The following is a 27,843-nucleotide window of genomic DNA, read 5'->3' as shown; positions in this document are numbered from 1 at the left end:
ACATTAAGAACCCCTTCCTATCAGGCACCTAAAACCAACACACGCACACATACAATCTACTTTTATTTAAGGTGGGAGATTTGGTAGGTTTATTTCAGCATAGAGTGGTAACATATCTTCTTTACAAGACATTTCAACTGCCTTCAAGGAAATAGCAGAGAGAGTTAGAGGGCCATTAGGATAGACCATTGAGAACATTCCTGACTTTAAACCCCAAACAGAGAAGAAGCTGTTAATGCAGACATCCATTCTGTGCTTACTAGGAACACAGTATTGCTGACACATTTCTTTAAAAGGACTATTTAAAACCTTTAGTCAATTGGTAATTATTAATATTTATTACTGCTCTGATGAAACCCCCAGCATATATTTACTTTCTAAAGGTTGGTAATAAAAGCAGATGCATTGATAATCAATTAGTCATTTGGGGGACTTTCTCCTGTTTAATTTGCTTCTCATTCTTATCCCCTTGTAGTGTGTGTGTGTGTGTGGGTGGGTGTGGGTGTGGGTGTGTGTGTGTTTGTGTAGTTTTGAATAGAATACATATATTAGAATAGAATATATGCATCATACATATATTTTATATACAGTTTTGAATATAATATGTACTATATTACATATTTTTCTAGTTTTGCTAGCTAAATTATGAGGAAGAAATAAATTACTATCCCTACTCTACCCCTTTCTTATTTGGAGCTGCACAATCATATCATTAAGTTAATTAAGCCAGAAATTAAAAAGGATCTAGTTATTTGGGAACAGTTATTCAGAGTGAATTGTTCCTTAATGCCTATACACATGGATTGGTTTGATGGGAGAGCAGGAAGTCTGCAGGTAAGTGCAATATTTCTTGTCACTTTTTGCTGTCAGAGGCTTCCACTCCTGCCCTTGAAAGGCTCAGAAGTACCAGAGAAACCACATTATACTGGTCCTTATCTTTCTTATGGGTATTAGAGACAGATATTCTCATTAACTCTCAGTTCATGAATTATGGGCCAGCCATTTCTTGTACAGAATAATAAATTGTTCAGAACTATGTGTGCACAAAGCTATTGGCTCTAAATATTGGCTTCTCTGCCCAATGTAGTTCAGCTATTTGTAGAAGCCAACTGGAGCTCCAGTGGAAGAACTTATTAACTGAAAATGGATCCTGATTGTGTGTTTTGCCATTTAGCAATTCTCAAGCAATTTCTCTTGAGTATAGTTTTAATGCTGGTATATTCTCATTTTTTAAATGACAGGAAACATAGAAAATATAAGTGAGACCTAACACTTTTATGTTCTATTTACATACCTGCCTTTAAACCCAATTGATTCTTAATTGGATGTTATATTCATTTCACATGAATAGTGGTTTTATGAGGCAAATATTTGCTTGCTGAAATGTATTGGAAACTGTAAAGCAAAACAAAGAGCACTTGATTTTTTCTTGGTGGAGGTGAAATAGAAAGATATTTTTAAAAAACTAGTAGATTCTATGGCACAGTGAGTACTCAATAGATTGGTATTAAATTATGGATCGAGTGATTAATTATTGTGTAGTAATTATCAGAAGTCAATAGAAGAGTTTGAAACAGTATTCACTTTTATCAAGCTTGAGTTAGAATCTAGAGGATTTTTCTGTGGATACTTTGGTTACCCTATTCCTATCAAGAGTAATCTTGGTGAGATTACACAGGTATGATAATTTATTGTCTCTGAAAAAAGGGTAGCACTATAGTCAATAGTTAATCCATTAGTAGAATGGCTCTTGTTGGGTTAGCAAATTTGATGATATAGTGAATGCAAGAGATATCTTTTTAGGAATTCAGGAAACCTAGATAAGCATTCTAATGATGTAATCACACAGCTCTTCATTGAAGTATAAAATAAGCAGACTAAAAATAGGTGAGACATTGGGGGAAGAGAAACCTCATGATTGAAGCCCCAAATTGACAGTGCAGATTTACATTTTAGGACTGTTACAATAAACAAAAATTCATTGTTTCCTTTCCTCTATCAACGTGCCAAGGCTCCCAAGGTTTGGGCAGCTTTGTTCTGTTACACAGCAGGCATTTCATCCTCTCCCAGGCAGTTAGAGAAGATCCTGACATGACTGCTTTTGATATTTGTAATGACAACCTGGTTGGAAAAAATTTTTCAATAGATTAGGCATTGACCTGAAGCATTGGAAGTACTACATATACATAGTATTTTGCAAAGAGGCATCTTCTCCTTAACTTTCTACCAAGAATGAGCAATGAGCAGTGACTATGAAATACTAGCTAGGAAATATCTATATGGCATAATTATGACTGAGTTTATGCTCTTATACTTTCTTTGTTCTATTTTTTTCTTCTTTCACATATGATGAATTCTTTTTTTTTTTTTTTTAAGTTCCGTAGTGTTACAGCCTTGCTAAGGGACAGCAAGGGAATATACGTGGGTTCATGCACAAGGCAGAGTCTTAAATGGAAAATAGCATACATATGACAACCAAGATGGTATAGGCCATCCTAAACAAAGTCAGAGAGACCCAAGAGAATAGTGAAACTTGGCAGGGCTAGCAGAATCCATGCTATTAAATTAGCTGCCCTAGGCCCCCTGCACATCCCTAATCTGGAGATTCAACTTTCAGAGGTAAAAGGTTTGCCTTATCGTAAGAGTTTGTTATATTTCTAATTCCAGTGCATACCAGGAATATGGATGATAGATTCCAGTGCTATTCCATACCCTAAGCGAACCCAGTTAAAGAGAGCAATGTTATACTGAACAGAGGCAGAAAATGAGACCCAGGACAAAAAAAGCCATGTGGTTGTTGGGCCATGGTCATCAAATACTCAGAATTTTATACTATATTTACAATAAATATAAATAGGGGGAAATCAAAGACTCTGTGTTGGAATTAAATATTAAAATTTGTCCTAATGTCAAGTAAGATAAAATAAAATAGTATTTATTAAGCATCTTTTATGAGTCAAGCATGTCACCAGAAACATTATATGAACAATAGCTAAGGGATTTTGAGAAATTCACTAAAGTTGTACAAATGCATCAATGTTTATTAATGTACATGTAATGAGCATTCAGTAAAAAGAGCATCCCTCCAAATTACTGTAATGTTGGCTAAAGTATGATCATTCCCACTCATGTAAACTATGGTTTTGAATGCTGTCTTGAGACATTTAGAATTTGCTCTATAGGAATGGAAAAAATTTGGAATTCGTTCTGTGAGAATTCTTTCTGTGAGAACAGAAATATAATTTTTCAAAATTTGTTCTATGAGAATGGGATGTTTTTAGAACTTTTGGAGGTAGCCAACAACTATGTCAGAGCTGCCTATTGGAATGATCACCCTAAGTGTGAAAAATGTATCTGTTTGGAGGTCATTTGGGTAGAAGACAGTGAATTGAGGGTTTCAACAGTTTAAATATGATGAGCTAGCAGAACATTCCTGAGAGAAAAGAGTGATTGTTGAAAATGCAGGATGTAAAGAGATCAGAGATGAAAATGTAGACTGGTAGAGTGCTCCACACCCTGTGCAAGAGTCAACATAAGGCCAGAGCAGTGAGCACAGGCGAGATAACTCAGTCATTGGACTTTTGGGCTTGCCCCAAGATCAAGCAGGCATGTTCGCTTTGTCAAACCCTCTGATCTTATTTACACCGTTTTGTTTGTTTGTTTGTTTGTTTGTTTGTTTGTTTTTTTGCAAGGGCATTTGAATCCTTGTGGTCTAGCTCACCAAGATGGTGATTCAAGTTGAGGACTAGAAAGAAGCCATAATGAATCATAAAGTACAGGTCTCAATGACCGATTCTCTATTCCCAGAGTGGAAATGCAGTTATTGGAATGTATTGCTAAATAACATGATTAATTTTAAAAGTCTATGCTTGATCTTATCAGTATGAGTAGAGCAGGAGACTAGGGCAAAGAACTAATACCAGGAGATCAGAAAACAGAGTCGGAGAGGGCAAACATGGAATACAAGTCCCAAGGGAGACTCAGATCTGGAACTGTAACAGTTAGAGCAAGGTGAAAATGGACATACCAAAAGGAAAAAATAAATAGGTATCAAGGACTAAGTAGCTGAGAAGAGAAAGTAAATAGTAGGGATTAAGAATCCATGCAGACAGACTGATGGCACATATGAAAACAATAGCAAATACTCTTGATACTATGCCAAGTATTTACTTCAGCTCAAGTTAGGAGTGATTGTCCTGCATTAGTAAGAACCAGCAGACTTAGTTGGACAGCCCAAGTCTTATAGAAAGAGATAAATGGGAGGCAAAGAGCTGGACAAAGCAGTTCTTGACACATTCATTCCAGATAAGAACTCTATTTCCTGAAGTAAGCGAGAAATAATCTTTCTTAATTCCCTCCCTCTATCTTTCCTTAGTCCAGAGCTGCGGCTCTTAACCTTTGGGTGGGAAGTACTTTCAAAATTGAGTGAGTGCTAGAGACTCATGAGTAAATTGCAAAGACTCATGAACCCTCAAATATTTCCCATAATTATAGAGGGCCACAGACTCCTCTCAGCTCTCTGGCAGAGAACACTAATCCATGATGAGAATAAGTCAGCTTTTCTGCAGCACACCCTAGATTCTCTTGGGAAAAGTTAAAGGCTCTACCTCCTTTTTATATATGTATAACAGGTAGAAGGCAGTGGAGCTGAGCTAGTGTCTTGAGTATTTCAACTGCATATGTATGTATGGGTGAGCCGATTCTGGCAGAATGACTGTCTTACTAGGGAGTTAGGGGAAGGAAGAGATATTAATCATAGCACAATAAAACAGTACCAGCAGCAGCAACAACTACCACCAAGCATTGCAGGCCTGTTAAGTACTAGCCACTATATAATACACTTTAGCTTGCTACATAAACATTATTACATTTAGTTTACTGATGAGGAAACTGAGTCTATAAGGTGTTCATTTTGATTTATCCACAGGCAGATAGATATATGTGTCTCACAATAAGGAATTCTCTTTTTCATAGTTCTAGTTCCCATATCTTACTTATAAAGAGATCATCTCATCTTTCTGCCCTTTACAGAGCAAAAATTAATCTTAACATTTCAGAGTTTTGCTGTTCAATGTTAGCTGTCAAGTTAAATAAGGACCACCACTAGCGCATAAATGCCTCTGTGAAAATTAGTAAAAGGCACTCTTTCCAGGTGGATGCAGCCGATACCAGGGTATACGGCCAAGTAAACTATGGGCCAGATCTCAGCCCCTTACCCCTTGGCCAGATGCCCTTATACAGTGAATCTCTGTGTGCGACTCTATGTAGTAGCCTTTATCTATATCCTCCAAAATTCTATCAGAGGTGAATAGCCAAGGACAAAGCTTTGCTCTCAGGAAAACTGTAGTGTATTCATGACAGTTTCTCAGTGATCTTGATATTCAGTAGCTGTATCTTCTTAAACAAATTGCTCTGGAAGTTTACTCTTTTGAAAAAGCTTGTTCTATAAAAATGGAAAGATAAAACTCTCAACAGGAAACCAGGGCAGATCATAACTCTGTCGCAATTCAGCAAATGAAAATATATCAATAATGAGATGAAGCCCAATTCAAAACAACTTATGTTGTCTTTGGGCCTCAAAAATAATCTCTTTCTTGTTATTAGGGAAAATGTGAAACTTTTTTTCATTTCTCACAAATTCAGTTCTCGTTTTCAAGAGATGATCATGTTTAGCTAAAATTGCTTCCACTTAGCTATTACAGTGGAATGACAAATATATTATTGTTGGTATTCCTTGGCATTATTATTAGTTGTCAAACCTTGAAGGAAAAATCATGGACCAAAATCCTTAAAAAGTAATCTCATTTTCATAAATATATTCTCAAATAATTATCTCTTGTCTAATAGCCACTTAGCCTTAATATAAACTTCTCAGATGAAACAGGAATGGTTGTAGATAACTTAGATATTTGTTAGGAAAATAAATAGGAATGACAAGGCATATTTTGTGCTACGTTAGCATCCATATTGATCATGGACTCTCAAGCTTGTCTCAGCTACTGTTTTTTTCTTTCCCAGAGTCTTAGGCTTTTCTTCAGAGAGCACCATCATTTTGCCCATCTAGCTCTGAAGCTGCTCCCAGTTTTCTCTGGTTAGCTGTGTTAATGTTTAAGCAAAGAAGGCCACTGAATTATTTAAGAATCTAAAAGCAGTAAAATTATCCCAGAATGAAAGATTGCCAATTTTCTCCATTTTCTCCAAAATGGTTGCCATGAACACAACACATCATTGCCAGATACAATGAATTTTCTTTGTTCCTATTCAGTTTTAGTGTCTTTCCTTGTGTGTGGGTGTATGACAGTGAGTTTCTAAGTGGCCATTAGCCAGTTCTAAAGTGGTGAATGTGCAGAGAGAGGTTTGGAATTTCGAAGGCTTTATTTGAACAAGGCTTATCTGATATTCACTTAAAATGAGTGAATCACTCATTTTAAATAATCAGAGGAGAAGCCCTCCAAATACCTCAAGCTGGAATTTCTGGGTCCCTTTTATGAAGGGAGAGAAAAAAATAAGCAGACATTATCTATGACAGAAAAGATAAATTCTAAGAGGCCAGAAATTCTCATGTGTCGGAACAGGAAGAGGCACTAGACCCAAAATAATTTATATGTAAGTCAAGCACACTGTTTCAAACCATGTGATCAAATGAGGGCAAAATAGAGAACATTATTTGTTGAAAGAACGAAGAATCTAGGAACTAAGAGTCTTAGGTGTCTATGTAGATATGACACAAAAATATAAATACAGAATATATGGCACCGAGTAAGCCTTTACTCTCAGTGTACAAAGGCTGTGTGTTGGGACAATTTCTTCCTTAGGAATCAACAGCCGTCGCTAGTCTTTGGGCTCCTGAACTGGGCTGATTTGTCCCCATATTGGGTCATGACTCTGCTTTCCTTATCCTTGGTTCCATTAAGGCATTGACAGCCTGCCAACTAAACATCAAGAAGGCTGGCCGAATTTTTAATTTGTTATCCAATGTTTTGCAGACTGTAGCAATCTGCCACTTTCAACTTTGTCTTCATTTCTATCTCTGCATTTGAAATTCAAAACAGCTTATGTTTTTCTATTGAGAAATTGTGAATCCCACCACTGATTACCACAACCCCATAACTGCGTAGTACTAGAAAAATATTAGGTGTTTCTTTTCTCTTGTGAAAGAAGAAAAGAGTCTTTCAGAGGCTTAGGCATCAATACCTTAGATTATGAACAGGCAGGAGCCAATGAATCTTTGTCAGGGAACTTGAGACAATCTAAAGCAATTCTTTTACTGGGGGATGAGCCATGCAGTTTTCAGCAATGAGAACTCTTGAATAGGAAGACAAGATGTGATTAAACAGAGCCTGGAAGCAATGCGTATAAGAACTTTGCATCACAAGATCACATCAAAGCTGTTATTGATTGGGCTGGAAAGAAGGTGCCTTAAAACCATCATATTTGGTATGTCATTGATCTTCAGAAACTCACTATGCTGCACCCCAGCACTTACCAGTAAGCTTAATGACAACACCCTGAAGAAAGACTCATTGGAAAGGGTAAAGGACAGTCAGGCCCTGAAGGCCTCCTAAGTCTTAATATTTTCTAGATTTTCCAGCTTTAGCCATTTGATTCATCACTATTGGGAGATTGGAGACTGAGGCTAAAATTCACTTCCTGCTGAGAAGAAAAGAGCTTTGAAATGAATAAATAAGTTGCATATCTATTCGTATCAATATCTGCTTTATCCCCTCATGGGGATCTAGGGAAAGATTAATGGTGGTAATGAAAACCCTTCCAAAATTAATATGACCTGCTTAACTGACCTGTCTGGTGAAAGTCAGTGCTTCAAGAAGTGGAGCTAACAAAGAAAGGGAGACAAGGAAGGAATTGCAACCTGCTTTTCAGATAATGGAATTTTGAGATTTGTAATTTTTTAAAGTTTTGCCTATTTATTTTTGTCAAGGGAAGGGTAGAGAGCTGGATAAAATAGCATATGCAAAAATATGATAATATATATACAGAATGTTGTAGACAGGGTTCAGTTAAAGGACGATAATGTTATTCTTGCTTGTGGACAGGTAAAACCACTTGGCTTTTCTTAAAAATTAGTGAATGGATTTTTACTTCAGACAACTAATTAGGCTGAAAACCATTGTTCAAAATGCATTTTATAGATGTCTCATATTTTCCTCAGGGAACTATAAGTTAGATGCCTCAAACTGAACATGAAAACTAGAACTTTATCAACTGATTGGATTAGGTAGACTAGATTCTCTAATTTCATTGGACCTTCTATCAAGCCCATCCATAAGGAAGTGATAGAAATAGTGTTTTATGCAATGAAACCATAAAACTTGCCTAAAAAGAAGGTAACAGAGAGTGAATACTTTTGATATAGAGTGCCGTATTTAGAAAAGCTCTTTTGCATATTGGTGGTGTGACTCTGGGAGCCTCCCAGAAATTTGTCAATGATCGAGGCAGTGTGCAAGAGAGATGGATGTTCACTTATACCAGTGAGAAAAGGTGTACCTCTGATGAAAGTGAACTTGATTAGAATTACAGAATTTAGAACCAAAACGGATCTCAAAAATAATCCAATCTCTAGCAGATGAAGTAATAACTGAGATCAGTGATGGTCACATTTTAGAGTGCTTCCAAGCTGAATTACGCAAAATTGGTTGAACCTAATTTAATTAGTTGTGATCTACCAACGTAGCCGTTTCATATAGTTCTAGAATCTGAGCTGTCTCTCTCCCAATCCACTGTCACAAGTGAGCAAAGACAACAGAAACCAGAAGCTTTGATTGTAGTTGTGCTTACGGATTTGCTTAGATTCTCTTTCCAAGGTAAGAGTAAGCAAAAGATGAAATGGCAGCTGAAAGAGACTGAACTGAAGGGCTCACACATACAAAGAAGCAATAAAAGGACACACACAGAGAAAAAGAAGCACATGGAAGAAAGGAAGCCACATTTTATTGAGCATCTGCTTCAGTCTGCACAATTCTGGACACATATGTAATTCTCACAAAAAGATTGTCAATAGGTGTTATTCCCACTGGCACATGCGGAAATTGAGATTCAGAGTTAAAAGAACTTTCCAAAGGTCATATTGATAATGCAAACCAGATCATGGCCACTCCCTTGCTTAAAAACAAAATAAAACAAAACAACAGCATCCCAGTGCTCTTAAAATCAACCAGACTTTATACTACAGCCTATGAGGCTCTACAATGTGACTACTTCATCTCTCTCCTTTCTGTCCCTCACAATGCTTCAGGCACATGGGCATCTCTACTGTTCTCAGAACACACCAGACATTTTCTTACCTCTGCTCCCTTACACTCACTACTACCTGCAACGGGAATGCCTCTTTTCCTAGTGCTTTGCTTGGATGGTTCATTGTCCTTCAGATTTCAAATGTCTTCCCAGCCTTTCTTTCATTTCTGCTCTAGCTTATCACCCTATTTATTTTCCGGATAACACTTACCATAGTCTACAATTGTCTTATTTATCTACTATCATGTTTATCTGTTTACTGCTTGTTTTTCTCACAGTACTACAAGTTCCTGGAGTTTAAAACATCAGTTTTATTTACCCTTCCATTCCTGGGACCTAGAACATACCTGGTACATAGTAGGTGCTCAGTAAACATTGACTAATAATTAGATAAATTCTTACAGGATTTAAATTCAGGTTTGCCCCCAAAGCATATTTTCCTTCATTGGCCTGTATGGATCTCCTATTGGTGGTTACATCGATGAATAAAGAGTTAAACACAGAGGCAACACACACACACACACACACACACACACACACACAAATAAAACATTCACCGTTGCATGGGAAAACATTACAAAAAGGAAAATTTAAGATATGATCCAAAAAGACTTAATTTTTTTTATTTTTTAAATTTACGTACAGTAAAATTGACTATTTTTAGATGTACAATTCTCTCTGTTTTAGCACACGTCTAGATTCTTGTAATAGTCTCCACAACTGGACACGGGACAGTTTCATAAGCACACAAAAGCTCCTGTCTGCTGTTCTTTTTAAGTCAAATCTTTCCTTTAATCCAACCCCTAGTAACCACTGATCTGTTCATAACTGGAGCTTGTCTTTTCGGAATGTCGTAAATGGATTATATAATATGTAACCTTTGAGGTGGGCTGTTATTCACTTAGCATAACTCCGGTGAGATCTATCCAACTTGCTGTGTATATGGATTGTTCGTTCTATTTTATTAATGAGTAATATTCCATTGTATGGATTTACCAGAGTTTATCTTTTCACCTGTTGATGGACATTTGGCATGTTTCCAGTTTTTAACATTTATGGGTTGGGCATCTGTACACATTTGTGTTTAGGTTTCTGTATGAACATAAGTTTTCATTTCTCTGGATTAAATACCTAGAGGTAGGTTGCCTGGTTCAGGCCATTCTTACCACAAGAGTGATAAATGCATGTTTAGCTTAAGAAACCATAAAATATTTCCAAGAATTGCTGTACTAGTTTGCATTCTCACTATCATATATGAAAATTATAGTTGGTCCTCATCCTTACCAGCTCTTGGCATTATCGTTTATCTGTGTGTATGTTTATATGTTTGCATGAATGTAGGTTTGTATGTACTTATTTTAGCCATTCTAGTAGGTATGTAATGGTATCTCATTTGGTTTTAATTTGCATTTATTTAATGAATGATAATGTTGAGAATTTTTTTCATACACTTGTATTCATCTGTATATTTTCATTACTGTAAAGTCTGTTCAAGTATTTTTTTCCTTTTAAAAATTGAATTCTTTGTCTTATTGCATTGTAAGAGTTCTTTATATATTTTCTAATCAAGTTCTTTGTATGACATGTAGTTTGTTAATGTTTTCCCAGCCTGTAGCTTGTCTACTCTTTTTCTTGACAGTATTTTTTGCACTATCAAAAATTTTCAATTTTGATGAAGTCCAGTTTATCAGCTTTTCTTTTATGTTTTATGCTTCTGGTGTTATATCTGAGAACTTTTACCTAACCCAACATTAGGAAAGTTTTTGCCTATGTTTTCTTCTACGAGATGTCTAGTTTTGCATTTTATTTTATGGTTGATGTCCATTTTTAGTTAATTTTTGTATGAGTTAGATTTAGGTCAAGCTTTTTTTTTTTTTTTTTTTGCCTAAGGATGTTCAGTTGTTTTCATACTTTTGAAAGCACTATCTTTCCCCCATTGAATTACTTTTGCACCTTTGTCAAAAAGCAGTTTAGCATACTTGTGCGGGTCTATTTCTGGGTTCTCTTTTCTCTTCTGTTGACCTATATGTCTATTCCTTTGCCAAAATCACACTGTCTTGGTTACTGTAGCTTTATACTAAGCCTCAAAATCAAATAATATGAATCCTTCAACATTAATCTTCTTTTTCCAAATTGTTTTAGCTATACTACTTTGCCTTCCATTTAAATTTGAGAATCAGGTTGCCTATATCTATAAGACATCCTCCTGGGATATTTATTGACATTGCATTAAATGCATAGATCAATTTGAGGAGAATTGGTATCTTAACTATATTGAGTAGTCTAATCTATGAACATGGTATGTAACATCAGTTATTGCTTCTTTGATTTCTTTTAGCACCCTTTTGTAGTTGTAAGCATGTAGATTTGTTTCTCTTTATGGGGGTTCTGTAACTATCGATTAAATCCATTAGTCGATGTTGTTGAATTCTATATTTTGCTGATTTTCTGTCTACTTGTTATAATACAGATGAGGGAAATGTGTTGAATTGTGGATTGTGCAATTTTCTTTTCAGTTCTCTCAGTTTTCACTTCATGATTTTTGACATTCTATTGTTAGGTGCATATACATTTAGGATTGTTATGTATTCTTGGTGAATTGCCCCCTTCTTGTTATGTAATTTCCTTCTTTATCCCTGGAAATTTTCTCTGTCCTGAATTCTACTGTGTCTGAAATTAATATAGTCACTCTAGCTCTCTTTTGATTAGTATTCATGTGGGTATCTTTCAAAATTACTTATGCCATTATATTTAAAGTAGGTTATTTTAGACAGCATATAATTGAGAGGTTTTTTTTCCCATTTGTTTTTGTTTTTGTGGCCATTCTAGCAATATTTCTCTTTTAATTGGTGTGTGGACTGTTTACATTTGATTTGCTTGAAGTTAGGTCTACCTTTTTATTTTATTTTATTTTATTATTTTATTTTATTAGTTCTAAGTATACAGTACATTGGTTAAACATTTATATCATTTATAAAATGAACCCCCTAATTGTTCTTTCACTCCTCTGGCTCTCCAGCCATTACATTAATGCTCACTGCATTCCCTATGCTGTGCTCCGCATCCCCATGACTATCTATCAACTGCTACTTTGTACTTCTTTAACCCTTCACCCCATTCTCCCAGCCCCCCAACCCTCTGCCCCTCTGGCTGTCACAAGATTGTCTTCTACATTCGTGAGTCTTTTTTTGATTAGTTTATTCTTTTTGTTTCTTAAATTCCACATGTAAGTGAAATCACATGGTATTTATCTTTCTCTGTCTGACTTATTTCACTCAGTATAATAACTTCCAGGTCCATTTATATCATTGCAAATGTTAGGATTGAATTTTTTTAATGGCTGAATAATATTCCATTGTATATATGAACCATAACTTCTTTATCGAGTCATCCGTTGATGGGCATTAGGTTGCTTCCATATCTTGGCTATTGTAAATTGTGCTGCCACGGAATATGGGGATGCATAGATCTTTATGAATTAGTATTTTGATTTTCTTTAAATTAATCCCCAGAAGTGCAATTGCTGGGTCAAAAGGTATATACATTTTTAATTTTTTGAGAAACCTCCAGATTGTTTTCCATTGTGGCTGTACCAATTCGCAATCCCACCAACAGTGTATGAGACTTCCCTTTTCTCCACATCCTCGCCAACACATTTTGTTCTTTGATTTATTGATGATAGCCATTCTGACAGATATGAGGTGATATCTCATTGTGGTTTTAATTTGCATTTCTTTGATGATTAATGACCTTTAATTTTTTTATTTGATTTTTTTTTTTCGTAGTTTTACATTCTCTTTCCTCATTCCTGCCTTCTTCTGGATTACTTGAATTTTTTATTATTTCATTTTAGTTTATCTATTGAAATTTTAAATATAGTTCTTTGCATTAATTTTAGTATTTGTCTAAGTATTCGAATATACATTTAACTTTTTACAGTCAACTTATAATTAATATTTTATCACTTCCAATGAAATGTGGAAATTTTACCACCATAGAGGTCCTTTTGCCCTTCTCTCTTTATGTCATTGTCGTACTCATTCATTTCATTGTAACCATAATCTTTATACATTGAAACTCCAGTCAGACAATGTTATGTTTACCTTCAACCATCATTTATATTTGAAGAACAGGATGAGAAAAGTTGTCTATTACCAGATATCTATCATTTTTGTTGTACATTCTTAAAGTTCTACATTTTCCACTGATATCATTTCTCTTTCTCTTAAGTAACTTCTTTCTTTTAGAGCAAATCTATGGCTGCTGATGGGTTCTCTGTTTCCTCCTTTATTCCTGAAGCACGCTTTTCCTGGATGTAGAAATCTAGGTTGGCAGTTCTTTTTTTAAAACATATAAAAAATGCACTTTCTCCCAGTATCTGTGGTTTCTAATGACAAATCCACAGCCATTTGAATCATTCTTCCTCTTTAGATAATCCAACACTTTTCTCTGGTTGCTTTTAAGATTTTTTTTTTTTTTTTTTTTTTTTTGCTTTTAGTTTTTAGTTCTTTGATTATGATGTGTATGGGCATGGATTTCTTTGGCTATATCTTCTTCAGGATTTATGAGCTTCTTAAATCTGTAATTTTCTTTTTCTACCAATTTGGAATGTTTACAGCCATTATTTCTTCAAGTAATTTTTCTACTGTACACTTTATCCTCTCATTTTGGGATTCGGATAACACAAAAACACATAATATTGTCCTATGGACCCTTGAGACACTTCAAATCTTTCAATCTTTTTCTCTCTGTTTTTCAGATTGTATGCTTTCTGTTAATCTGTCTTTAAGTTCACTGACATCACTCTGTCTTTGCCACTCTATTATTGAATTCATCCAGCAAGTTCTAGTTTATTAGGCTATTATATTTTCTTATTCTAAAATTTAGTTTGGTCATTCCTTCTGTCTCTGCTGAGATATTCTATCTTTTCTCACATTTCAATAATATTCACTCTTACTTTTTGGAACATGCTTTAAAATCTTTGTTCGTAATTCCAACATCTGTTTATTTCAGGGTTCTCATCTCTCGATTGTCTTATTCCTTGAGCGATGTTGAGATTTTCCTGATTTTTCACATGCTGAGTAATTTGGGATTGTACCCTAGCCATTTTGAACATTATCTTATGGGACTCTATGGAGAATATAGGGAAAACATTGATTTTTTCGTTTGGTTGATTAGCAGGCAATGACTTGATTATGTTCAGGCCAAAAGTTTTTACCCACCTTCTGTGAGCTATGATTCTAATATTAGTTTATTTTTCAAAATCCGTGCTATAGTCTTCAAATATGAAAGGAATAAAAACAGGGCTCCTGTTGGAGAGTTTTCTCTTTGTACCTAGTGTGCAGTTCTGGGTGTTCTACACTTTTGAATACAGGTCCAAGTATTTCCTCCATATATTTTGTTAAAGATTTCATTATGTTCAGTAGGAGAGAAAGTGTAGGGTTTGCTTAATCCATCTTCACCAGTGCTGGAACCTCAAGAAATACTTTTAAATTGTGTTGTTTTTGCCAGTACAGATAAAACTACATCCAACAGGTCAGATTAAGTTAAAATGACCTCTGAAACCAGTAAGTTCTAGTCTTAAACAAAAGAATGCAAGCAAATAATCAGCTCTGTTAGGAACTTTGAGTTTCAGCTTTTCCTATTCAGATCACATCTTTTTCAAAAGTTGTCAGTTTGAGCAGCAGAAATGTTATATATCCCTCTTCAGTGATAAGCGCTGCTATAGACTGACCACTCAATGGACAAGTACTTTTGTCTTTTAAGATTTGTGGTTTAGTATAGGCTTGTTACCTGGAAACTAACTCCATAATAGGATTGTAAAATACACACACACACACACACACACACACACACACACACGGGCACACAGAATCTCAGTCACACATGCATATCTTCTATACTATATGCAATATGTATAATCATTGTTAGAAATGGGGGGAAACTTAAAATTAGGAAGTCCCAAGAACCAACTCAATGAGGCTAATACTTAAAATGAGGAAATCTTGAAAACTAACCCAAGATTCAAATTCAACCAGAATTTATTGAGTCCTAACTACATGTTCAGTAACATACTATATGCAATACTTATCTCATTTTTGGGAATGAGGAGAAAATGTAAAATATGAAAATCCAACACATTCTAACTTAAGATTCAGATTCAATCTATATTTATTTAGTTTCTACAACATGCTAAGTACTGTGCCAAGTATTCACAGAGACATGATTTTTATTTATTTATTACAAAATCTTGCCTGTTCGAATTGAACTTAAGAAGACATTCTGTAAAACACTGTGTCACTGTTTATTTGTCAGGATCTCTTGAGAACATAATTAAATACACAGTCCTGGGTGCCGTGCACAGTGATTTGCACAATATGACTTGATAGCTGTCTCCATAGGTGATTCTGGTGCCCCACCTTGATTCAGAATGCCTTTGGCTATTTCATAATTCCCTCACGAAGTTCTGATGAATAATTATCTAACTTTTCCTTGAATGTACCACTCCCTTCCCTTTACATTTTTTCTGTTATATTATAAGAGAACATATATACTTCGATTCCCTAAGTTGTTATTTTTATTCATGAAATAGTGTTTTTAGAGGGCTGTTACTTCCTGATACTGCAACTGATATTAGATGTAGTTCTGAGGAAACGTCTTCCTTTAGCTCTTAGTGTCTACGTCTACTACCAGGTCCTCAAGTTTTGCAATGTGGAATAGATTCTTTAAGGTTGAGAGATGACTTCCTCTTGCAGCAATTTCTTCAAGTTGAATTTTGTTGAATCTCTGTTTCATTAGAAAGCTTCTCTTTGTTGTGCTATTTTTCACCATACTCTGAGTTCTAACATTTTATCTTTTGGCATCTTGTGTGCTAATATTCCATTCTTTATTATCAGTAATAGACATTTAATAAGCACTTATTAGATACAAAGTGAATCATGGCAAGTGTATGTGAAGTAATCACCATCTGCCTGTCTTATAGCCATAGCAGATATTATTTGTTGATTATCCCTCATCTCTTTGAGCCTATATGCAGCTTCAGAATTCTTCTTAACATGGAGGACCAGCCAACCATATCAAGCCATCAAACTTGACACATGGGGTAAAATTTAGATGCCATAACTGTGTCAGGCTATAAAAGGTAATAATGTATGTAATTGGGGAAAATAACACTCATTCTCATGCTTATGTGAAAAATCTTTATGTGTATGACAAGGTAGGACATGAAGGAGTGTCTTTACTTAGTCAATGCAACACTGTCTTTCTCTGTCTTTTATCTTTTATTTCAGTTTGTGCCATTCTGTATAACATGTGTTTTAGATCTCTGACATTCCACTCCTGATAACTGTTTTAAGTTAATGGTGACTTCCCGTAAGTCCTTATTAAGGGTTTGCCTGTCTACTTCTCATCACCGTAATGGTTTTAAGAGGCAAAATAATATGGTTATTTTCCCTTTGTCTTTATAAATCTTTACATAAAAATAAATATACAAAAACATATAATATACCATACACACACATTACCTTATGTCTAAAGTGAAAAATGAGTTGTCATTCTACTACAAGTTCAAGCAAATAGAAAAAAATTTAATTTTCTTATGTGGACAAGGAGCTTAGATGCAATGTTTTCTAAGCACTTAGCAATTTTTGTGAAAAGAGCTTGCACACAATTTCACATTAACATTTAAACTAATGCTCAGAGATAAATTTACACACATGAGCTATAGAATAGAAATATACTTTGATCCTGAATTTGAACCATGTCTCAGATGATTACCTGGGAGCTCACAGCCCTGGCCCATTTTTACATTCTGGGGTAAATTAAATTTTGGATTGACTATGTGTGTTCCCCTTTGGTGTTCCACAGAACACTTCCTACATTTGTCACCATGGTCTTCAACTTCTGTGTAGTTCCATATGAAATTGTTGACCTCTCCAGCCCCCTGGCCACCGATTTTGATGAGAGCCTCTGAAATCTGTGGCCTCAGGCATTGATTTAGAGGCCAGGACATATCTTTGGTCCATGTGAGCACAGGTTGCCAACCGAAAGAACATTTTATAACCTGTGTTTTGGCCTGGACAGAGAGACCTCTGGTCAGTGTTCACTTTTTCAGAAAGAAAGATGACTGTTTACCTTGGGCATTAAATATTTCAGGTGCAGTAAGGGCAGCTTTTCCTATCCGAGCTGGAACAGCTTTGTTTATCTGGAGAGATTTTGCTCTGTGACAGCCTGGCAGTTTGACTTGAAATTTTTGATTTTCCATGATCATGCTTCTTGTAATGAGAAACGTGTGGTGACATATGTTTATTAATCTTAGTTAAAAGACACCTGCCCAGATGGTTTATACCTGGAGAACATTTGCAGTCATCAATCCTTCTCTAATTAGCATTTTTTCCTTCCCTCTTGACACCATACCAATATGTCGAGATGACCAAAAGCTGCTTCCCTTTGGTCATGTGTGGTCCATGCTTTGTGAATTAGGTGGATAGAAGGAAATGAAGCAAATTGCTTAGCTCTGAGGTGCAAGTGAGTTTGTATCTCACCAACATACCCTAGTAAGCCCAACCTATAGTTGAAAGGATTCACTTTTTATTATATTTTACCTTACAATCTGAAAGTCATGGTAATGAGGCGCTCTCTCTGTACCCTCCCACTTCAACAGGCTGTAGAAGTACAGCTGCGCACAGCAGGGTTCTAATCATCACTTCCCCATGGATGGGGAGGACTGACAAGGCTTGGAAGTAGGGGGCGTTTTTGATTGGAGAGCCTCAACTCTTCATTCCAGCATTCTTTATCATTGCTCCCCTGGAAACTCCTGGGTGTTTGTTGCTTGCCACAAAAACTAGACTTACATAAACAGAAACATTATTCTGAGGTGAAATTAGCCAAGTTATTAAATTGATCAATGTGATGGCAAGCAGACCTGGTAGTTGGGAGACGAAGAATAACAAGCAATCATCTGTAAAATACAAAACAGCCCAGATATTAGGGAAGAAGAGTTTGTGAATTGTGAGCTTGCAAATGGTAACGTGATATTTCCCTGCATCCCATTATGTCAGAAGGGAATTTACGGGATTTTTACCTCATGCTTCCTTCCGGCACATGGGCTGGAGAATTGCAGTGTGAGCCTTGATAATTTAAACAACCATCATTAGGCATTGCACATTCAATGTCTAATTAAATCTCTCAGACCACAGGATCACAGCCACACTCCATCATCTGAGGATCTTTACAGTCTGTTCCACACCATAGCAAGCAAAGATATATAAATCTGCAATCAATTCTCAGAAGGCCAGAGTGCTAGGAATTTATTTCTACTACAATACTCTGGAACTTCTGTGCTGGTTTTAAGGAATCCCTTGAGAAGGAATAAGGATATTATTATGGTTCTAAAAATTACCTTCCTCATAAAATATTGTTTAAAGATAATAATGCATTTCATTTCAGTTTTGTTGTCACTCAAATTTTTTCTTATTGATTGAATACAATAATACCCTAAGAAGAAATGAAGTCCTTGAGGAAGATTTAGGCATGCATTTACCTGATGACATTTGTTTCTACTGATTTTGAATTTATTACACTTTCCCCTCTCACAGATAAACAGCAATGGGCCAGTGATTTTCTTTTTCTAAGGAGACCAGACACATCAGTGTCATCCTTCATGTGTCTGTTCTTTTATTTCAATCCCTGATGACAGATTAAACAGTAAAATTTTCGACACTCGCCTATGAGAAAATGTATAGCCCTGAACTTATAATTAGGCAAATGCATTCTATGTGTATGTGAAACCATCTGATAAATACCTTTTTGTGCAGGTTATAATTCTGAGAAACTATGGTGAAAGATTGGATCTGACTCCAGATATTTACAATCTATAAAAAAATAGCCATATTTTAACAATGAAGACTCTTTCTAACATTTAGATTTCCTGAATAATTGTGGCCAGGTTTCCAAAAACTGTATTTTAAGATATTGTTACATAACTTCAATGCACTGAAAACAAAAATGAATCATCTATTTGACAAATTACTTTGCCTGCAAATAAGATATTTAACCAAGTATGCTTTTTTTTTCTCTCTCTCTCTCTCTCTCTCTCTCTCATTTTTTTTGGCTGATAAGTAGACTTTGGACTTATATTCTTGAATTCCGTTGTTGATTTCTGATAAGAACTTGAAAGATGAAGAAAGGAAACAGGCTACATTGTGGCAGATTTTTGGTCACTGTACCACCCTCTAAAAAAAAAAAAAATGAAACTAGGACGAAGAGTGTTGTTTCGGCCCACAATTCTTGATTTGATGTATAAGGTCATCAGATGAAACATGAAGTAGAGATAGGCTTTCTAACCAGCTGTGTATTTTGGTTCCAGCTGACTGACAGTACAAAGAAAATGTGTCAGTCATGAATATTAAGTTTCTTTCTAGCATTTTTCTTCCAGATGGAAGCAGCATGCACATTGTAGCAATGCTTCTTCCAGCTGATGAATTTTCTTATTTATATTTTTGGCAAAGCATATTGATTTTCATCTGTGACTTTCACCTTAGTACCCTACTGCATGGTTTTAAAAAATATTCAGCTGAGTTTTTTTTAAAACACCCCACCCTCCAAAAAATCTATTTATAGCAAAGTCATTCCAGCGCAAGCCCTTTTATTATCTCTCAAACTCTTCATTCTATCTTGTTTACTATCTTTGGAAGTACATAGTGTTATAAACCTACCTTTTTGACTGATTGGTGGCATTATGTCCTGGCCTTGTCATCACAATATTGTATTATTATCAATTTTAATATTAAAATCTACTATTTTAATGTTGTCTTTGTGCTGAGTACTTGAAAAAATGCTTGATAGTCATTGTGGCTCTTAATTCTGCCAAAAGCTCTGTAAGTTAAATACTATTATTTCCATCACATATTTGGAGAGACTAAAGACAAAAAAGGTTAAGTAACTCCCCCAAGGCCACATAACTAATAAATAAGTTGCAGAAATAGGATTTGAAGCTAATCTCTTTGAATCCCAATCACATTCTTTTAACTGCTAAGATATCAAAATTTTATAAACTTGAAGATTCTGTTACTCATTTATTAATATCTGCTTATATTTTTAAATGAAAATACAATAGGAATGTACTATAAAAAATATTTAAAGGTTATGCTCTGACCCATTTAAGTTTCTGATATTTTGCAAATTATTTTCAGCCTGGCCCCCAGAGAGCCCAAAAAGAATCATACCTAAACAGAAGAGTTTTATATTGGGAGACCAGTTTTCATTGACCAGCTCTTTTCCTGACTTTTATCCCCTTAGCAATAAGCATCTGACTGAATTCTCTTTTGCAATTTCTACCAAATGGCACTTCCTAGAGTGGCTCTTATTTGTTGGACATGAGGCATAGTGGTCCAGCACAATGGTGCTCCCAGTAATGGCCAGCCATGGTCTTTGTTTACTCATATATTTTTTTATGGCTTTGAGATGGTGAGAAGGAAAAAGGCAACAGAAAACCCAGATCGCCATCATCATAATGCTTGATATTACCATTACTATTGATAGAAGAATGATTTCTAATCTGTTACCTTTCAGAAACATTAAGATTCACATATTTAAGCAGCAGTCACTACATCTAAATACTGGCATTTATTCACCTTTAGTTTGTCTAAGTCAATCAATGCAAGTGAAATCTTACCTTTTGATTTGTTGCTAGCCCTTATTTGAATGAGAAAAGGGAAACTTCACGTTTGAACATTTCAAGCCTCATTGTATTTTCCTTTTCCACATGACAGCAATAAACAGATCTTGGCAAAACCTCAGACACAAAAGAAATTTTTAAAATGAACCATACTGTCATTTATTTTGAATGATCTGGCAATAAACCAATAATTCAAAAGATCACTGAACATCATGACTTCTAAAGCAGGAAAGCAGCTCAGATTGTTGGTTTAAGAAAGCACCATTTAATTTAATGAAGTTCAAAGGGTAAGTTTTTAAAGAAAACTCATATTTTTGGATGATTGGCTGAGAGAAAATTTAACAAAGTGAAATGACATGAGCCTCAGAGAGGGAGAGATAATCTCAGATACTTTATGAGATCTTGAGTGCTTAAATTCACCGAGCTTTGGTTTCCTTAATAATGAGAGACAAGTAATAATTGGCAGATTATCATAAGCAATAGGACTGAAATATGGAAGACTACAAAGAAGTGCCCTGACATATAATAATTGCTCAAGAAACTATCTACTACTATTTTTCTCTCACTATTATTTTCTAAGGCCATGGCATCATTACCTGTCTAGGAGAAGAGCTTAGTGAATGACTATTTCTTCACTAAGGGACCACTGAACAGGTGAATGATGCAGTAAACATTGTCTTTTAATTTTCTGCATGTGAGGGTGTGTTCTTATGAGTTTGAGGACCCTGACTAAACTTACCAGACATTAAACTATGCAAATCAATAGGCTGAGGGCATCAGCAACCTTTCAAATCATTTACGTTTTAAAAAAAAAACTCCATTTATGAGATGGAGAAGATTGGCTCTTCAAGGGAAGATACTCAGACAATGAGATCCAGTTGGATGAGCCTTTTAATTATATTTATTGACCCTTCAACTGGAAGTCACCCAGTGCCAGGCATGAATGCACAAGGAAGATTTGAGGCTCCACTTTTAATGGAAGTGAAATACTGCAGAAGAAAGAAGAGAACACAGATGTTTGCAAAGCCACCAGGTCCCAGGCTGCACCGACATAGGCGCTCTCTGATTGCAGTGCTTTTCCAATAACTGAGACCCACTCAGAGCTCTGATCTAAGCACCTCATTGCAGAACTGGCAAGCCGCAGCCCCTTGGAGTGATCCCAGCTGAGATGGGAACAAAGGCTGAAAGAATAAACAATCTGGTTATTTGAGTTTGAATGATGGAATTGCAACGAGGGACTAATAAAAAGTGCAATAAGAAAGTTGTTTAAAAATTCTAATAATCCTTAAAGAGATAGTAGTGTTGGGCTCTGGAAATAATAACAGAAAAAGCTATGAAATCATCACATATAAGCTAGGAATCTAAGAGTACGATTATGGGAAACAAAATTTTTTTTTTTAATTTGCTTCTATGACTTAAGTTTTTTACAATTACCTTTAAGAGTGATCCTATAGTTAACAGGCATTTAATAAGAATTTACCTGTCACCGGTGACCTTGAGGAATCTCTAAGTCTCAGTGTTTTCATCTGTAACATGAGGATCATAGTGCCTACCTTGTAAAATTAAAGAAAAGAGATTATATATATAAAGTAACACATTTATGTAGATGTATTCATTTCCTAGGGCTGCTCCAAGAAAATTCCACAGACTGGGAAGGCTTAAGCAACAGAAATTTATCTTCTTACATTTCTGGAAGTTGGAAATGCAAGATCAAGGTGTTGGCGGGTTTAGTTTCTTCTCAGGCCTCTCTCCTTGGCTTGTAGGTAGCCACCTTCTCTCTGTCCTCATATATTCTTTTCTCAGGGTGTGTGTATTACTGGTGTCTCTCTGCGTGTCCAAATTTCCTCTTCTTGTGAGGACATGAGTCATATTGAATCAGGGTCTACCCTAATGACCTCATCTAACTTAATCATCTCCGTAAAGGCCCTATCTCCAAATATAGCCACATTCTGAGATACTAGGCATTAGGTCTTCTACATATGAACTTGCAGGGACACAATTCAGCCCATAACAGTAAATATATTGGGTTTAGAATTACAGCCCCACAGTAGGCACCCAATGAAGAATAGCTTTTACTATCAAAGGTATTATTAAGCTCACATAATTTGATTTTCATATCAAATATGTTAGATGTAAATTATTATTATAAAAATTTTATATGTATTTGGAGAAACTGAAGTTCAGAGAAGGTAAAATACTGGCCCGATAATGTGTGGTGTATGTGAGTTTTAAAACTGGGAGTGCACCTCATTTTTTTGTGACTTCAAATTGTTTCTTTTCTACCATACTGTACTGCCACCAAATAGTTGGACAGTGGTCAGAGAATTGATTTTCCTGTTAAATTAATGACTATCTTGACCCAAAGCATTTATACTACATCTATTTCAGGCTATTCATTCAAGTATTTCAGTATCTTAACAATTAGAGTGTTCTCTAATGAGAGGCAAATTCTGTTCTTAGAATTCTGTGCTTTCATCTCAAGGTGGAAACTTTGAAATCTAGGACAAGGTAACTGTATAAGACTTTTCTATTTCTGGGATATTCTTTATCTTTCGACTTTTATATCATATTGTCTGTTGTTCAAGATGGAAGCCAAAAGATAGAAATCCACTGATCTCCCTATTACCCAGTTCACCAAAGTACCTGCATCTGTTCACACTTCCATAACTCCCATCTTATTTAATGAAGAAAGTTTTCCAGCTCCTACCAAAGGCCAGATGTCTCCTGATTATCTCTCCTTCTCAAGAACTTTACTCCTGTGATCACCTTCCTTTGCCCCATCAATTTTTCCCTCTAGTGCATCACTCTGTCAACACACAGACGTACTGTAGCATCTCATGTCTTAAAGAAAAAATGCCTTTGGTGGCCCTCTAGTTACTGCTGTATTTCTTTTTATACTGCCCAAGTAAAATATAAAAGGTACATATAGCTATTGTCTCCAATTTGTCATCCCTCATTTACTCCTCAACTCACTCTAATCATCTTTTCATCATCATCCTCCACAGAAATTCATATGTTCACTTCTCTGTTCTCATAATTCTTGGTCTCTTAGCAGTATTCAACACTACTGTCCATGCTGTCCTTCATGAATACTTTTTTCTCTTGGTCTCTAGGTCAGCATCTTCAATTTATTCCTGCCCTACTTATAACACTGGCTACTTCATCTCAGTCTTATTGCTTAATCCTTACCTGACAATCTCAAGGGCCCTAAATATTGAGTACTCTCAGATCCTAAGTTCCTAAGGACCTTCTCTTCAGATTCTAGGTTCCTAAGAGATCTGAGAAAAATATCAATATTTTTATACTTAATCTTGGATTAGATATTAAAAAAAAATAAGCTTTAAGTCTTATACTCAGATACTGTCCAATATACCATATGTCTTTCTGGTCTTATTTATCTCATTGCTTGAATGGTATTTATTTTCTCATTTGATTTGTTTCCTATTTGAAAACAGCTGTCAGAATTGCTTTTAGAAGGTGTGTGTGTTTGTATTTTAGATATTATTTGTTGAGTACAATTTACATGCATTCTCTTGCATAATCTTTACAAGTGCCCTATGAAAGAGTGGTTATTGTCCCTTTACAGACAGAAACTTGAAGCTTAGAGAGTTTGGGGACTTATACTAATTTATTCCATCAAGGGCAGAGTCAGGATTCCACCCCATGTCTGACTCTATTGCTGTTATGCTTAATAAATATATAATGTTGTATTTAGCATTTCTAGAGCAAAGAAGAATTTGAAGTTGGGATATAGCCATTTGGGGGGGAGGGGGGATTTGTAGAGTGCCTTTTGCTCCAAGCAACACAAAACTCAGTTCGACTGGAATAAATAATGGGATTTACCAGCCCAATTAATGAATTCCAGAGTTATGTCACAGTAAGATCAGCAGTCCAAGAAAGGCATCAAGGATCCAAGCTCCTTCCAGCTCTCTGCTTAACCTTTCCTTTGTGTTGGTTTCTTTTTTCCTCTGTGTTTTTCCCTACAATTACAAGATGGCTAACGTAGTTATAGAAGCACAGCAAAGTGCAACATTATCTGGTAATAGTAAAGGAGATATTTCTGACATGAAATTTGTCAGGAAGGAAAACTTTCAGAAGTCCTCCAGTAGACATCTTCTCACATCTCATTGACAAAACTAGCTACGCACCCACCTGTAAACTACCCACCATAGCAGCAAAGGGTCCATCCCTAAGGGCTTAGATTTATAGCATCCAACTGATTCATGGGAAAGGAAAGAGGATTGGAAACCAAAAGAAAATCAGGGCTTGGACACGATGAAATGAAGATGATTATTGCATAGACAACCAAGAAGGTCTACTTTATCTCTCAAGGAGTATATCAGGTACAATACCTGTGATGGCACATTTGTGTTTGTTTATGTTCTATTTTGAAGCCATTTTTCCTTTAAACAAACCTCACTTTGTTAAGAAGAACTTTTCAGCTGTTATTCATACACACTTTTTTTCCTAAACTCTAATTAGCTACTTCATTGGCAAGAACCTTAAATAAAACATGCTTTCTGTGGTACCAGGAATTCTTAATTATCTATCATTTGGTCTGTGACTGTTCTGTGTAGGATTTCCAATTTTTCAAAATGTACTGGTATGCTAAGGGATTGAACACATTCCCAAATCATCCAGAGGCTCATGCAGTTTTAAAGTTTTCTCCTTAGAAACAAGTTGTCTGGGCTATGTAATCTCTGATCATAACTAACAATTTGAACATCTTTTAATGACTTCTCCTTGTTAATAGCGTCTGTGACTCAGGTGCCCTGTGTTGGTCTCACCTCATTATTATTTAAAGAATATTCATATTCTCAAATACCTTCCCCATGCACTTTTCTTTGGCTTAAAGTAAATCGTATTTGCAAGTGGCATTATAAAGCCTCACTATAAAGTACCTCACCATTCTGCATATCCAGTTACACTACGGATCAAACGTCACTACATAATCTCTCACTCAACATGGAAACTGACAGTTATTCTACTTCCCTGACTCTTTATTTTACTTTAAGACAGGCATTCTCACATAGAAAAGACTTTTACATGATGAATCCCAATCTCTTCCCAACCACTCTGGTTGCCAGAGGTACCCATGGGGATATAATTAATGGCGTCATCACCTTACTCCTCCGCTAAAGGTTGGAGAAGAGTTTGTTGACAAGAGCCACTATTGCCTGTCACAGTCATCCAGCCTCTTTCAAATCCTCTTAGCATCTACTCCCTATAGTTGTTAATCCTTGAGAATTTAATAAAGTGCAAAATAACCATACTTCTCATATTCGCAGAGTTGACAATGAACTAATTAGCCCATTAACTCATTGAGCCAGATTTGTCCCAGTAAGTTAAGAAGTTTGGAAGGTATATTAATCCTTTAAGGCCACTGGAGTCACATTTGCAGCTAATGGGTCCATATTCCTAACTTACTACCAGGAGGGACTGGGGTATTGTTAGGAAATAGAAGCCATTAATCCTCACTGTACCCAGAGGGGCAGGTGAGAATGACTTTGCACAAATTGATGAGAAAATGTATTTTGTTTTGTTTTTCTCTTTCAAGACCAAAACATGACTCTGAATTGAAACCAGAATTGGAACTCGATATTTTCTGGCAAAAAGCCTATGTTCAAATTTGAAACCTTGCCAGAATTTGTTTATTTGTTTATAGTTTTAGATCCAATAGGCAAGAAGTTTTGTGCTAGGGCAAGGGTGATTGCAGCATCTGGAGTCTTTGACAGCAGGAAAGAACCATTGTGATTCTTTTTCTATTCTATAATCAGCTCAAAAGGCACTTTATTAAGTCATGTGGAATATACCTCTCTAGATGGTATGTGTGTGTGTTGCGTTTTAAAGGGTGGGGGAAAATGTACCAAGACAAGACATTTCTAACATGATTCCCATTCTACAGAACCACACTGTGGGAGTGAAGTGGGCCTTGCCCTCTTGGTAGCTGCAGCTTATCTGAAGGAAAAGTATTTAGGACCCATCTCTGCCTCTGACTTTAGCAGGAGGTTGGGCATTCCTATTGGGATATCTTAGGAACCTGGGCGGGACTTCAAGGGTAGCACGTTAAACTTGAGTATATAAGCCTAAAGGCCGAGCAGTGGAGCAGTTACTTGTCCACATCAACATTCCACGTGGGCTTTCCAGTGCTCTTGTGGCAGGGCACATGGTTTGGAGTTGAGTCATCAAATTCCAAATGGAGAAAATGTGAGTGTAAAGCCAGATGTGGGGGTGGTAGTGGTGGGGGTGGGAAGATATGCAGCTGAAGTGGTTGGAACAGAGACAAGCTAATCTTTGTAGAGAAATCTAGGGCAGGTGGCAACCCCAAACATCTTTATGTGACTTCAAAGGCCATGCAGTATAAAAGGGAGGAGAGAGGCATCTTGAGTGTTTAAGGGTACAGCCTGGGGCTTATGAATGTATTTATAAACTTACGTTTATTATACATACAGAGCCATACATTTTCAAGGGCTTTGTGTCTGGCTGCTCCCTTTTTGTAACCCCACAGATTAATCACAGCTACTTTGGGGAATAAAGAGAAATTGACTTTTTCTTTCTTTAAAAATAATATTTAAATCCCTGCTTAGATCAGTTCACTATGCGATATTTAGGTTACCTAGGCAGTATACAACACTCCAGGAATCCTTTCTTCCTTTCCAGCTACTGTGATCTATTTCAGCAAGGTCCTTCCTTCCTTCAGTGCAGTTTCTGTGCCAAATTAGAAGAAAAACATTCATTTCAACAATAAGTAGCATGGAATGTGGAAAAAACCACATCGAACTCTTTGATGGGAGGTTGTAGAAATTTGGAGAAAGAAAAGCTTCAATGGCCTTCTAGAGAAAAAAGGCCTAGAGCTAAGATTTAGAACACAGAGATTTTTCCTGCTTTGCTCCTTTGAGTGTAAGTCATTTCAC

General features: G+C 36.0%; 1 protein-coding gene and 1 long non-coding RNA gene across 3 annotated transcripts in view; one reads left to right on the top strand and one right to left on the bottom strand.

The window, feature by feature from the left end:
• The window catches only part of HS6ST3 (heparan sulfate 6-O-sulfotransferase 3), a 568,249-nt gene that overhangs the window by 507,121 nt on the left and 33,285 nt on the right, over positions 1-27,843 (top strand). The gene's annotated exons all lie outside the window — the stretch shown is intronic.
• LOC118609384 lies at positions 17,872-22,814 on the bottom strand. The gene is made up of 4 exons (XR_004953386.1): positions 22,615-22,814; positions 22,410-22,482; positions 20,927-22,110; positions 17,872-18,211 (listed from the first exon to the last, which is right to left on the bottom strand). It is a non-coding gene; the product is annotated as an uncharacterized LOC118609384 (long non-coding RNA).

The sequence above is a fragment of the Rousettus aegyptiacus genome, unplaced genomic scaffold (genome assembly GCF_014176215.1).
Source record: "Rousettus aegyptiacus isolate mRouAeg1 unplaced genomic scaffold, mRouAeg1.p scaffold_m13_p_11, whole genome shotgun sequence".
In the NCBI taxonomy this organism is placed as follows: domain Eukaryota; kingdom Metazoa; phylum Chordata; class Mammalia; order Chiroptera; family Pteropodidae; genus Rousettus; species Rousettus aegyptiacus.
The sequence above is the reverse complement of the archived record's forward strand: the minus strand, read 5'-3'. Positions and strand labels throughout refer to the sequence as shown.